The 14,920-nt window shown below is 39.2% G+C and overlaps 2 protein-coding genes across 2 annotated transcripts in view; one reads left to right on the top strand and one right to left on the bottom strand.

The window, feature by feature from the left end:
* The window catches only part of nrg3b (neuregulin 3b), a 184,637-nt gene that overhangs the window by 77,732 nt on the left and 91,985 nt on the right, over positions 1–14,920 (top strand). The gene's annotated exons all lie outside the window — the stretch shown is intronic.
* gfra1b (gdnf family receptor alpha 1b) overlaps positions 1–14,920 on the bottom strand; it is a 265,359-nt gene that overhangs the window by 176,387 nt on the left and 74,052 nt on the right. The gene's annotated exons all lie outside the window — the stretch shown is intronic.

The following is a 14,920-nucleotide window of genomic DNA, read 5'->3' as shown; positions in this document are numbered from 1 at the left end:
TTTTTTTAGAGGCATTAGTAAATCTTAAGGATTACAATGAGCAAAATCATCTAAATGCTGTAACTGTGACATTTAAACTCTGCAAACGAATCTTTTCATCATTTTCTGATGGCCAAAGTGTGTCTGTCCCAGAGGATTGCAGAGTCAAGCACTGTAACAACCAAAGTGTCCATCAGCAGACATTTGTCCTATCAAAGCAAGACACTAATCCCCTGCCTGCTCACCAAATGTAAACCCTGTCCACTCTGCTCTATGCGCTACAAATGTCAAGCTCTCTAATGCCAGTGAAAACTGCCCAATCAAGATTTGGACCGCTGACATATGAGGATTGACATCCGCTAACACTTGTTAACCGTTCTGTAAGAGGCTAGAGATAGCATACTGCTAAAATCTGATTTTAAATCCACGTTTGTTAAATGGATCTCTCCAAAAACGTATCTCTATACTTTAAAAAAAGAAAGAAGAAGTGCAGTCCTCCAGTTTTTACTCAAACAAGATATATTAATACTGTTGTTTTCTAAATTCAGTTTTATCCGCCACTCCTCCACACCCATGACCAGTAGTGAGCCAATAAATAAAACATCAACGGCATCTTTGAAAGTGATTGCAGGTTGCTGGTCCCAGCCAGTGTACACCCATACCCATAATCTGAGCATGGTAGAGTCGTAGTTGACCTTTCCTTCTGCTGAAATGAAAATAGTAAACATGACAAGCCGAGGTTCTGACAGAGGTTCCCAATTTTGGCTAAAACACCCACCCGTCTGTCAGGAATAAGGACTACAGGCTGGTTTGGGGTGTCAGAGCAGTCGTCCTGCCACGTCAAAAAGGCTACATTAACCATTAACCAAAATCAGCATCAGTTTTGACAGCTTATTTACGGGAGCTTTATTTTTGAATGGGTCTTTTTTCATGACAATGGTGTTTGTTGGCCTGGATATACAAAGGGAAGATCAGTGAGCTGCCATTTTATACTGCAGTGAGGGCAACAATGTCAGCCACTGTTGTGGTATGACTGGATTAAGGTGCGCTGCACAATTTGTCATTTCTTAAGCTCTGCTGCCTTCCTATTTGTCAAGAGTGACATCGTGAGATTGACATTTTCAGCCTGAGCGTTGCGGTGTTAGCATTATTGTTCTACCGATAATATCAACATAATATGCTCTGGTCCAATCCACTCTTTTCTAATGATGTACTAAAAGTTTACCATTTTTCCTTTTCTGTATCCTAATAGTGTTTATGTCTGATACATCCGGATTCCCCACAGAGATCATTTCAGTTTTATTTTATCTTGTAACAGTAAGCAACAGATGCAACCTTTGTTAGGTATTAAGAATTTGTGTTGGCCACACCTAGTCCATTAAACAATAGTGCTTACATTATCATTTATTTGTTGGGTGGGCTGTTAAAGCACAGTGAATAAAATATGGCAATACACTTTGCTTATACCATTATATTTTTATTAATAGATTACATTGTGATGTCAAAATGCTTTTATAAATGGCATCATAATTCTCTCTTGTGTGAAAGTAAATGCTTGAATCACAATGTAAAAATTATAAATGATGGCAGCACATTGCTGTACCATTTGTTTTTGCTGTGACGAAGCAGTTTTCCTTCCTGTGGTCATAGTTTAGGGTGAGTGTGAATGTCAGGAGCAATTGTCGCAGCAGTTCTCCGTCATTCCTTGCATTGATTCATCCCCTGCCACTCTCCACTGAAGCCCTGTTTGTTTGCTACTCAAAGCACTTTATCTTGTGCTTCAGCTTGGGAGTTTTCTGTTCTCAGCTTTGAGCAACCGGCAGTATCTTCCTAATGTGCCAAATTCAACAGCGACACACAAACAAAACAAAACAAAACAAAACAAAACAACAACAAAAAAGAAAAATCACAACATTTCACACTGTCCATGAAGCCAGAATTCCCTCCTCAAGAGAAAGTATTTTGCAGTAATTTGGAGACAAACATCCAGTTGGTAAAATATATTTGCCTGTGGCATTTATTGAATGTGACACCTCAAGCAGAGGCAACATTGATGTGTGGAGGAATGACTGTATTGTATTCATCCCAGCATGGCTCTAAGCGAAACTTCTTTGATTAATATGTCTGTTAGGGAATGCTATGCACCGGAGAGAAGCACTTTCTGAAAACACAACCATCATTCACGCACAACATTTCTGTCCGTCAGGTTTAATGTTTTCATACGTCCTCTGATGGAGGCCATAGAGGAGAATGGAGAAGAATATTTTGGGGGGAGCAATATGTTTTACAGGGGCTTTAACAGCTCCTGTGTGACAGGTGAAATCATCACCATTAATCACTTCATGCACTCGTGCTGATGACTTGCATTAAAATCAAATTCCTATGCTGGCCATTCTGAAGCCATCCAATTAACAGACTACATTGTTATCACTGCTCAATATGTATGAACTTTATGACGAGTGTAGGTAAAACACAGTTTCTGTGTGTCTGTGGGTTTCCTGCAGTCGTGCTTCATCTTACAGAATGAGGTCACGGCTGTGGTCAAAATATACCTACAGTCATCACACTTTTCTCTGCTTAGCACTGAACACTCTCCCACACACACATGCAGAGGAACATAGCAGGTGGTGAGGTGTTAAACAGGCCATGATTTGGCTAGAATTAGATGGCAGACACTCCCTGAAGGCCAGGGGGTGGCTAAACAGGATTTCACTGATCCAGCGACAGGGCCAACGCTGCCAGTCCCAGAGCATTGTCAGTGCCAGTCCGGCATTTCTATGCACTATGCACAGTATGTGTTTGGCGGCATTGCTTCAGGGTAAAGCCTTGTAGGTCCGTACGTACTAATACAACTTGTGACTTAATGCTCCCTTCCCACTCAAACGTTACTTGCTAAATCCGTTTAAAATTGTCAAATTATCACCGTTATGTCAGTGTTCTCTCCTTCTTGTCAAGTAATACCGATGACATGCTCATTCCTGAGGGAGGCAGAGCCACAACCTTTTTCTTGTTTCTGCATGTGTGTGACCATGGTTGGATTGGAGCTGTGTCTTTCTGCTGGGAGTGAGCAGTCTGAAAGGCATGTAATCCTGTTCCCACTGCTCCATTGAGAGCAGCAGGCGTTTGCGGGTGTGTGTGTAGCTGTGTGCTTCTACCTATGTTTATTTTTGTAGAGCTTTGGGGTGATAATGCCAGGGCGAATTTGCTGTGACTGTTTTTTTTTGTGTGCATATGTGTGTGTGAGAGAGAGAGCTACCTCCACAATATGGATGGCTGTATTGAGTGGAATGGGGTGACAGGGGAAATCTGCCTTGTTTAAGGGAAAGTTAAACTCATCAGGGCTTTGCTTTGTCCATGAGACGCAGTCAGTGGGATTTATAATTGGGATTAACCGTTGTCCCCCGGTGAGTTTTTCCAAGCTAGTTATCATTAATGTAATCCAATTAGTACATTCATTGTGTTTACAGATTTGTCTCTAAATGACTCATTGCAGGTGTACTTAATGTAGACACAATTATCAAGCTAAATAGCTTTATTTGATATAGTTTATTCCAAATGCCTGAATTAGATTAGCCTAACATTCATTTTCTTTTATCTGTACATATCTAGCTCTTTTTAGTATATCTAAAATATGACTTTGCATGTTTCTGTGATTATACATATACTCTAAGGAAGAGTTATAACACTGTTATAAAACGTTTTGTTGAGCACAAGAACAAAGAGTTTTACGTGGCCGTTATACAAAATCCAGGAGCTGGTTTGATTTTTCATGCTTAATCATGCTTTGGCAATGCTCATCACTCATATCACAGAGTACACATGAAAAACACTTTCTAACAAGAAATAGCAGAAAAGAAGCAAAAGAAAGACCACATTGTAGCTCGATAGTAGTTGAATACTGACCAACAGCTCATGGTAGTAGATAAGAACACATCAATATCTGAGTAGCTTTTATCAAGATGTTTGTGACTCAGCAGCCGTTTGTCCTGTCACTCTGTCAAACTCTGACATTAGCTAACTTTAGCTCTGCACCTAAAGGGAAACAGAGAGCTGTCAACAGGATCCGTTCAGAGGATATCTGTTTCTACTGTTTTACTGATTGCACACATATTTGTCTTTATTACCCAAAGCAGACAACTGCATAGTGCTCACTATTAAATATAATTGTTTTTAATGTTTTAACAGAATATTTAAAAAGTTGTTTTTAATTTACAACTAAATCTGAGCCTAATGTGTAAATTGGTCTGGTTTTCTAGATACAGAAGAATTTTCACATTCCTGGAAGTTAACTTTGAGCAACATACTCAATAAGATATTTGTCAGCAGCAGCAGTTAAACTGAACCAAAGTTATTGATTACTCTATTTTGTTGATTACTCTTTTTTTCACTCATTTGATCCAATCAGATACATGAGTATTGTTGAGTTATGTGTCTAGATTAATAAGTCTTAACTCTCACTGGCTGTACAGTTTTCACGCTATTGTTTATTGTCCCCAGTGACCCCCTAGAAAATTACTACTGGGCTCATTTGACCTCCTCCCGAGCAATTTTCGCTTCTTGGCGTTATTGCCATGTTGAACTTGAAGTGGTTGCTGGTTGAAGAATGTATAAGAAAAGTGTAACAGACATGAATAAAAGGGGTTTGTGTGACTTTGTGTGTGCCTCCACCACTTGATGAATTGAAAATATAACAGAACATGGGTGTGGCTTGTCTAGTGCCCTGTTGACCTGCAGTTGAGCGGCAGATGGCACAAAACGTGGACAAACTCGACATCGAAATTACAGTGCACTGCTGGATTGCCAGTGACACACCACCTACAGCGCCTCTCCTCCCACTGCAGCACACATCAAATCACGGAAATAACAAACAAGCTTGGGCCAAGAAAACTGAAAAATACCACTTTGCAATGCACCCACACGAACATAGAACCCCATGAATCTAACTCTACACAGCTGCCTGAAATACTTACACAGCTAAATCTTTCCAAGTCACAGTTTATGTGTCAAATACAGTGCAAGGTAGCACTATAGCTAAGCTCACATTTCCCTTCTTCAAATTCTGGAGTAGGACTGTGCTTGCTTTTCATATCAATAGAATCATCCGTTGAGATAGTGTAGGGGCTAATCACATCTTCCCTCCGGTAAGCCTAAGTCCTAAACCCCATCTCAGTCAATTTTTACACCGGCTCCTCTAATCCTCCTCCCTTTTGATGTTTCCTGCTGTTTGTATAAAATCAATAAAATATACAGAAGAAAAATGCCCTCCTCCACCTTCATGTTGGCTATTTTCAGCAGACCGAAGCCACCAAAAGGAAACTAGCTGCCACTCTGCTGATCTCAGGAGTCACAAAAAGACTAAATTGTATCAGTGGGTGCTAAGACCAGCCCCCTTGCTATGCTCATGTATGCCCTCAGTAGCTCCATATGCCAAGAGACCTACCAAGGGAGCGGACAGGCAAAGCTCAGTGAATGCCAATCTGCAGATGCAGAAGCCGTCCGCTCATGCATATTAAACCCACACCACCTGCTCGTCGTACATCACACCCTGCATTCTTGGTCCCAGGAATTTTAATCAACCGCGCTGACAGGAAGCCACTCTCTGGTCTCCACGTAGGTTAATCATTCAACTCCTGGCCTCTCCTGCTGAGGTGGGGATGCATGTTGATGTTGCATTTCTGCAACATCCCGGAGCTCCTGTGAGGAGGACAGAGAGTGGCAGGAAAAGTGGGAAAGGCAAGAAGGACCAAAAAAAAAAAAAAAAAAAAGACTGCTGTGCCTTTAAGATATGAAGATCTCCAGTGGCGTTCGGTTGTCTTTTTTAGTCAGGTTTTCACGCGTTGCACACTGTCCCTCCTGTCCTCTTCTCCTCTCAGGTGTGAATAATTGCCTACATCTTGTTGGCTTAACCAACAACAGAGAGACAGAAAGAAAAAGAGAGAAAAACAGCATCAATAATGTGATCAAAATGACTTGTCAATCTTTATTGATTTTCACAGTATGGTTAAAGCAATACAGGCTTCCGAACTTTTACTGTTTTACTGTTTCATCCCTTTGCATGGGCAAAACCCTATCCAGAAATGAGGGCTGCATAAAACAGTATTTTGAGTCATTTCCAATTCAAATATGTTTGTGAAGCCTACAGTAAAGAGGGAGCATGGTGAATACCCATGGAAGGAAAATTAAAAAGCTTTTTTTCCCTAGCAAAGTATTCCAACACAACTGTGCGGTGATCATAGCGCTGATGACACATCATCTCAAGTCATCAGCATTAAGAAATCAGAATTTATTTTTTTTGTTCCTTTTTTCAACCGTCATGTCAATGAAGATGTTACAGTAAGTAAATGAAGACACAATTAGGTATTCGACCGACTGCACCTCAGTCTCACTGCCAGTTTCTGCTGGCAAAGCATAATCCTCTAGAACCCCCAGGATTAAATTTTTATGCCATCTTTTTAAATATAGTCTTAAATGAAAAAAAGGCAGATGGAGACAGGCACTGCCAAGACAGGACCAAGTGTGCTATCAGCAGTGTGGTAACAGTTAGATGCACATTAAAAGGCAAGCCAAATATGCCACATTTGATAAATGGCTTGTTGCCGTTGCTAATAAATTGTAATCACGGAACAAAAGACTTTTCATGGAAATAAATAAAATGTTTTGATGGACACAATGCTGTAGACACACACACACACACACACACACACACACACACACAGTTACACACACCAATTACAGCTCATAATCAGATCTCTAAATTGGTGTTTATTTAATTGGTAATATAGTTTTATGAATTTCTAATCTGTTTTCAATCTGAAATAGATTGCGTTTTTATGGCTGTATCTTTCTAATTTTTTCTTATGAATAATCACAACCAGGTAATACCCAAGCATATTTTTGGATGTGAATGGACATCATGTATCTAAATACATCATACCTCCTCCAGTACACACTGCATTTCATTTATTATTCTGTTTCTCAACGAATGCTCTTCACTACTGTTATGCGTTCTTGCACACTTGCGTGTGTGTTTTCACAGCCTCTTTCATGGTGTTCCATTTGTAAACAGTGATGAATAATTAATTACTTAGTCCTTCCTCAAGCAACACCACAGGTATGTATATTTCAGCAAAAGTCCAGCAAGCTTTAATTTGTGTCTCATTTCTCGTGTGTCCTCTCCTGGAATCCAAATCTAAATTTAATGTCATTGCTGTGGCAAAAGCACTAAAGCGACCTCGCTCATTAAATATACATTTGATAGATTCAGATTTATTTCTCCAGTTGCTGGTTATTCACTGTTATTTGCTCTGTAAGTAATGGAGATAATGGCATTAAAGTACATCACCCACTGTTGAATATGAGGTAGAGGCACTCTCCCCATTCTTAACAACTTTTATGACCCCCCCAGAGTGAATGGATATATGTTCATTGGCTACACATAGTGATTTAGCTAATGTGTTGTTCAACACATATTGCTGTAACATAGATCATCTCCAATGACAAAACATACAAATCTGTCACAAAATAAAAGAAATCTGGCAAAAACACTGGAATAATAGGCACCACAAATTGCATGTTTTCATTTCTGAGATCATAAGCAGTAACATCATTTTGTCCCTCCTGGTGGTATATTATGATAATTACACCACAAATTACAATCAATGAATCAGGATAAATTATCTGTCTAGTTCCATATAACTGCATATGAGTTGTGAAGACAAATTAGCGCAGGAGAAATTGCCTCTAATAATATAGTTATGTGTTTAAGCATTCTTATAAACATCACCACTAATTCCAGTATTAAACAGGAAGTCAGTAACATTGGACAGATTACATTTTGACCTTGATAACCAAGGAATTGCTACAGGAAGATTTGCAGGTCAAAAGGAAGTGGAGTCACTGCTGCCTCCTGTCACAGCGCCACTGTTATGATCCACATTTGAAGTCTGTTGGCATTGTGGCTTCGTCACCACCACTGAGTCAGAGAAATGTGCAACTGAGGAGGCAAATTATCTTTGAAGGCCCTCAAGGCACCTCCAGAAAAACATTGCTCGTGGTACTGATAATAACCTGACAATATGAGTCATGTTAATTTTAGAGAACTTCAATCAATCTCAATCCTTCTGTGTTCTTTGTATTGTTTCAAGGGTACTTTTGTAGCACTTCATCTGTAGATTTAACAGCTTTAGGTTCAAGGTCTATCAAACAGCAAAGCATTACTCACGCCTATACAATAAGAGGTAATCAAGTAATAAAGTCAATGATGGTCATGAATAATTCATATTAATTTCCAATGTAATTTTCTTAAAGCTCTGGTGAAGATAAAATAAAAGCTTTAATGTCTCTTCGCCCCTCTGCAGAAGACAGATTTTCTATATGCACTAAATTTATATTCTATTGGATATGCAAGTTGTCTCTGACAGTGCAGACACATTGCACCTCCAACAGAGGTATAGCACACCATCAGACAACAAGCAAGCTGAGCCTTCTGGTGGAGCGCAGCACAGGCAATTTTGGACTTACAGTGCAGTCTCTTTGGCTGCAAAACACTTGCACTATGTTGCGTGGGTTGTAGAGAAAAATTTCAAGGTCACTTTATGATCTGTTGGTTTGGGAGAAGTAGGGGGTTTGGAACGGCAGTGGCTTATTCCTTGTTTGTATGGTGGTCATCCAAACTTTAATCAAGATTCAGCTGACATGGGGTCAGGAGATAATGAAGATAATTAAAACTTTTCATTAGGGGGTGAATTGTTCCCCTAAGGTTCAATGCATGTTTGATGTCTTCTGGGTTCTACTTTATTAACCTGCTGCTTTGGGCCTGTCACTGTGAACACATTCAAAACCTTTTTAGTTCACCTAATAATGATGCCATTAGATAATGACTAGACTCAAAGGTGTCTCAGCGACTGGGAAGATAAACAGTACTTTGAACTCCTGAATGCACCCTGCATTGAAAATGGAAATTAAATCATACCTTCCACTTCCTTTGCCAACATTTGAAAACCCACCAAAAACCAATAGGCGGTAAAAAATGTCCCCTATCAACTTGTTTGTTTTAATGGGTAATCAGTGCAGTATATATGTCACAGCTTGGCACTTTAAGGCTACCACCAGTTGGACTAGAGTGAAGGACAAGTAGAGTACCTGTGACAAATGTCCTACCGAATGCCCATCACTGGGCTGTCATGACGACCAAGGCCACATGCTCTTTAACCCTGCTTACAGGCAGCGACGGCCACCTTTAACCAACTGTCCCACAGGTCAACTGCTATTTGTTTGTGTCATGTCAGGGACAGAAGGTCTCCCAGGGCTTGCCGTCTTGATGACCATGCATACAGTATAGTATGTATGTGCATGTTTTTGTGTGTGCATGTGTCTGCTGTATCGTTTATACATGTTTATACATACAGTATTGACCATAGCTGTCATAAGTATTGGATATTCAAGGCTAAAATAAGTCTTTACAGTTCTTACTCTCCCACCCTCTGTTGTATAATTTGCCTACACCTTTATCTTTGAAGGTCCTTACATTTTGCTCAGTAGCTCTTCATTATTTTTTGTTTAGATGGCATGTGTTCTGCCATTGTCGCAAGAAATTACTTTCATGAGAGTTAACGATCAACCAAAAATGCTAGCTTAGTTTCTCACAGTGCTTGAAATCCAAACCAAAAAAAAAATTACATAGAAATACGTCATATAACCCAGATTTGCTTGGCTTGCTTTAAAAAATTGCAAAACTAAATTAGCCACCTTTTTCTTGACGGTGGTGCCATATACAGTATAGCTATTCCACCCACCTTTAAATGTTGTTGAAAAAAATCATATTGTCCTACTGTATGTGACGTAACTTTGACCTCTGCAAGTACTTGTAAATGTTTAGAAGAATCAATTTTGGAGCGCTCCAGTAGCTCACCTGGTAGAGCGTGTACTGAGATAGCTTACTGCAGCAGCCTGGGTTCCATTCCTTTGCTGCATGTTTTCCCAACTCTCTCTCTCTCTCCCCCATTTCCAGTCTATCTTCAGCTACCCCTTAAAATGAAAGTGAAAAAAGCCTCCCCAACAAATTATAAAAAAAGAAGAATTAATAACATGTATTTGGGTCTCTTAATTTTGACTTCAAGTTTATCGCTGAATACAAGTAATAGCAGTGGTGGTCTCATAAATATTGTTTGCCAGTCAGAATGAGCTTCGCAGTGGCACTTAAAAACTCATCAAGCACGATTTGTATCATTGTGGGCATTATCGTTACCTTAGTAATAGTTTTCTCTTTTTTGGAACTTTTAAATGAAAAGGACGGTGTGAATCTGTATCAACCAGTATGAGTGCATATAAATATGTTTTGGGTTTTTTTTTCACGACTTGAAGCATGGTCCACAGACACGATTATTTTTCCTCTTCTTACTGATAAGGATTCCAGTAATTAAAAGGTTTTTTTCCCTTCCTCCTGCAGCAGTTTAAGTGTTGCTTCAGAGAATAAAAAAGCTCAAAATTTAAAGTAATTTCAAAACCATTGTGACAGATAGCATTGTTGGGCCCAATGTGCTGTCCATACCCACTGCACTATATATTTCCCTGAATATGGGTCTGTCCAAAAGGCAGCAGTGCATGATGGGTAAGCAATCAGCAGGCTCTCTTAGGACTTTCCCTTTACGTAGTAAGGCCTTCTTTGATGTGCGCTGCAGTAAACACAGGCAGTTCTCTCCCAACCACAGTCTCCTGGGGGATGAAGCTCAGCACAAGAACACTAATGAGCACATTAGAAGGAAGCCATAGAAGGAAAATGCTACAGTTGTAAATGGAATTGTCTCTTGTGTTGTCTGTGCCAAGGATGCTCTGTCTACGGTAAGACACTGTCTGTATGCATCCAACTGCATGTATATGACGTGTGCAGAGTATATAGAGAACATGCAGTCTTCCAAAGAACAATTTAAATTTTTTTTTTTACTTTACGAAAGCCAAACGTAAGATTTTAAAATTGGATTTAAATTGTGGCTGCAAAAAATTGCGATATAACCACCGCTTTCAGTTGCACTATAATTACCAGCTGAAAGTAATCAGGCATTGGAGCTAAAGCGTGAAAGTGGGACTATGAAACTGAGGTAACATGTGCCACTGACAATAACAGTAGCAGACCATCATAAATGGAGCATTTATCATTTACTCCATTTAAGATAATCACAGGTCATAAAGGAGAGATGATATAACAATCCTGCCTGCCTGAAAACTGTTACAGCCATGGCTATGTCATGTTTTAAAGAGGAGTTTGTTATATAATACCAAAAGATCAAAATTTAACAAAGATTGAACACGTCTCAATATTTAGCACAAAACTCAGATCCATGCAGCACCATATGGCGGCAGTCATTGGCCCCCTTTTAGGGCACTTTGATTGGCCATATCTGTATACATTCATAATAAAGATATACTGTGACCTCCCTTGTGGGTCTTCAGTGATAACAATGTTAGCATACGTTCAGCTTTACATTCAGCTTACATGTTACCTTTATGTTCCAATGACAAATCTGCATGTAATACATATTTCCCCATCAGAAGTAAAGGTACATTTCAAAATAGAATAAATCCTGTATTTAATTCAAGCTATTGGACTTTCTAAAGATATTGATTGAAGGCAAATTCCATACTAGTGACTGAGAAGAAGTACTTGCCTTGGTATTCCTCTCAGATAACTCTGATCTCTCAAGCATCATCTGAATCTGTGATCCCCAGCCAGTAGATTCCTTGAAAGTTACCAAGGGAATCTGCAATCTGGATTGCCTTTGTGCAACGGGGAGAGTGAGAGACGTGAAAATGATTTCAAAGAGTCCAGGATGAATCACGCTCCCACTGCAGCTGCCATTTATTAGCACATATTCCACACTTTTTTTTTTTTTTTTTACAGGAACCTAGCAGTCTGAGTTTCATAGAGTTTTCTAGAGGCTTGCTTGCATTGGGGGGGTTTCATTTTGTAAAAATACTCAGTTAAAAATGTTGATAAATAAACCTAATGGCCACTTGTATGTTTGTCCTAATTAGTCATGACACTACATGTTAATAATGACTAAAAGCAAGGGACATATCATTTTTCAGCTATCACCTCAGTAATGAAGATGAAGATATATTTTAAAAAATAAGTTAGATATGATTTCCGTTCTGGTTTGACATAAAAAAAAAGTGAAAAAATATGTTTTTAATTAGTTTGACTGTTTTGATCAGTTGCAGGGTTTACACTGATCTATTCAGGGTCAGTCTATCACTTTGATAGTGAAGAGATGACAACACATAAAATATCACATCAAAACATCCAAATTGTGATTCTGCTTTGGTACATTCAAGAAACTGACTAATTGCTTTATGAACTTGCTCTATTTCTGACTGGGGGGATATTTAAAGAACTTAGCATTTCAACAGGATCCTGCTTGACAGGTGCTTGTTCAAAAGTGGCCGACTTATTTTCGCTATGCTGCAGATTTTTTTTTTTTACCATTTCTTGCCTGTCACTGTGATGAAAAGGGAACCCATAAGAAATTGACAGCCTGTATTGCTGAAGGCCAAACATATCTAAAGATGACTTGTTCCTTGATGTGGCCAACAGGGCTAAAAGAGTGGAGGTAATCCTTTAAGACTTAAGAGGGGGGGTTTTTTGCAGATTTTTTTTAGATGTAATCAGTACAGGTTGTTTGTTTGTAGACCTTGTGCCTGGTGAAGAATAGCAGTGCCTTTATTTTGTAGAGTGACAGGCGAGAGACTGAGAGGCCTTTTTATTCCATCTTAAGAAAATAGAGAGTGTGCTGGAATGTGTGTGTTTACTTTCACAAGTTTTATAGGTCAAACGATTCATTGGGTACTGGTATAGGCGCAATATTAGAAATAACAGGACATTTCAAAGATCTGCTATTCTAGAAACTGGTGCACATTTGATGTATTCCATAATATGTTTAATTTAAGACACTAACATCAGCCGACCTCTCTCTGGGTGTGAAACTGGAAAATATAGCCAATATACAAAAGCTGCTGCTATAATGTGCTTTGCAGTTTTGTGGGAGTTTTGTCCCTCGTGAAAAAAAATATATGGAGACATCATACATCATCATTGATTCCCAGAGTGTTGTGTCATTGGTACCACAGTGACCTTGTGTAGCTCACATCCTACCCTTCTGCTCTGTCAACAACATGTGACAAATGAAATGATGCTGCACTTGAACCACTTTTTATTCAGAGAATAATATAGTAACAATAGAAGTGTAAGGTGACAAGTGAAAAAATAAAGTTTTTGAAATGTTTTAACTGATAAGATTACTCGCGACGCAGGTACTAAAAGGGTGTTTGTTATCTGCATGAACTTGGCTTTTTCTAATGTAAATACATCAATGACTAGGCTCACAGCACAAAATCAATTTGGTCTTTTATCAAAAAAAGCTCTGCTCCATGTGTTTAAGCCTAAACCACTGACCTAACATTGCGGGAGTTGTCTGTATATCAAACGTTCTTCACATGTGGTCACTGCTGCTGTCTGAATAAAAGATACAAGGGACTTTAAACGCCATGACAATTATTGCCAGGGACGTGCGTACCACAGGGGGACGTTATGTTCTATTTTCTATTATTAAAGTTGCATCTTGGAATAGATAACCTTTTGAACAATCCACTGTGGGAATTTGCGGAATTAATAATACAAGATGTAATCCGGTGTCTTTTAAAGCCTAGAGAGTGAAAGAGTCAGCTTTGGTTCGAGACCTACTTTCATATGCACCACAGTGATCTGATCTAAAAATTGTTCTAACTGGAAATCCAAAAGCAAGATATGCAACAGATACAGAACGTAAATGCTTTACTTTTCTTTCCCTTTATACATCCTTAATACATCCCCCTACATAAATTTAATGAAAGAGACCCAAAACGCATCTGAAAATATTGAATATGAGCCACTACAGTAAGTGGGTTAAATTATATCTTCCAAAGTTTTTACTCTGACAGAGTGGAGTCTTGGTTGTCCCCAAGAGCGCCACATATCTCTTTTTGTGTTCCCTCTGATTCCTCATCATCTCTTGGGCCTTACATCAAGAGCCCCCGGATTTATCGACCAATGGCCATAAACAAAACACAGATTGAACTGGACACTGGGGCACAACAAATGGATTACCGAGTTTTTATTCCTCTGCATGTGATTGGTCACTAGAGCTGTTGGCCAGCAGAAGTGCGGCACACAAAGCAAAACTGGGCAACAAAGATGTAGCAGACTCATACAAAAAAGGATGATAGAAATAGTCACGGGATGACAATTAGGAGAATATGGTGTGTGAGTGTGCATGTGTGAATTTAAATGGTGTGTCTGTCTGCCTAACATTGGATGAAAACAGAATCAGATATCTTATCCAATTGTATTGGCAAGGTATTGAGCATAATACCAGTGAGTCCAATTTTCAATGCTTGACTAAATGATGGAGTGAAAGAGCTTCTGAGTGTTTTATTGTATACCTGTCTGTTTGTATCTATGTATGCCAACATGTGTGTCCTAGCGTATTAATGATGTTGATGGAATATCTGCATACCCTAGCCTGTGGTTGGACATGCTAGCTCACAATATTTATATGTTGCTATGACCACATGCCTGACAGCTGTGCATATTTCACAGGGTGGAGAACCCTGCATTGCAGTACTTGTACATGGCAGCCATGCTCTTTATGTGAGAGCAGTTCAGGGTCAGAATAGAAGAGGAGAATTAAAGCTACATCACTGGGCAAATCTCCTCTCTCTGTTTTGCCTCTACATAGTCAAACATATTTTTGTTTTTTTGTTTGTTTTCCAACTGTCTTTACTAAAGCAGCAGAAAAGGAAATTCACTAAGGAATTGTGGTTACACTACTTCATTTGAAACAAACAACAAAACAGACATCAGGAGTGCAGTACATATGTTTATTAAAAGAAACAAATGCAATGCATCCAC

Source organism: Dicentrarchus labrax, unplaced genomic scaffold (assembly GCF_905237075.1).
Source record: "Dicentrarchus labrax unplaced genomic scaffold, dlabrax2021, whole genome shotgun sequence".
In the NCBI taxonomy this organism is placed as follows: Eukaryota; Metazoa; Chordata; class Actinopteri; family Moronidae; genus Dicentrarchus; species Dicentrarchus labrax.
Note: the sequence above shows the minus strand (reverse complement) of the source record. Positions and strands in the feature narration are given on the sequence as shown.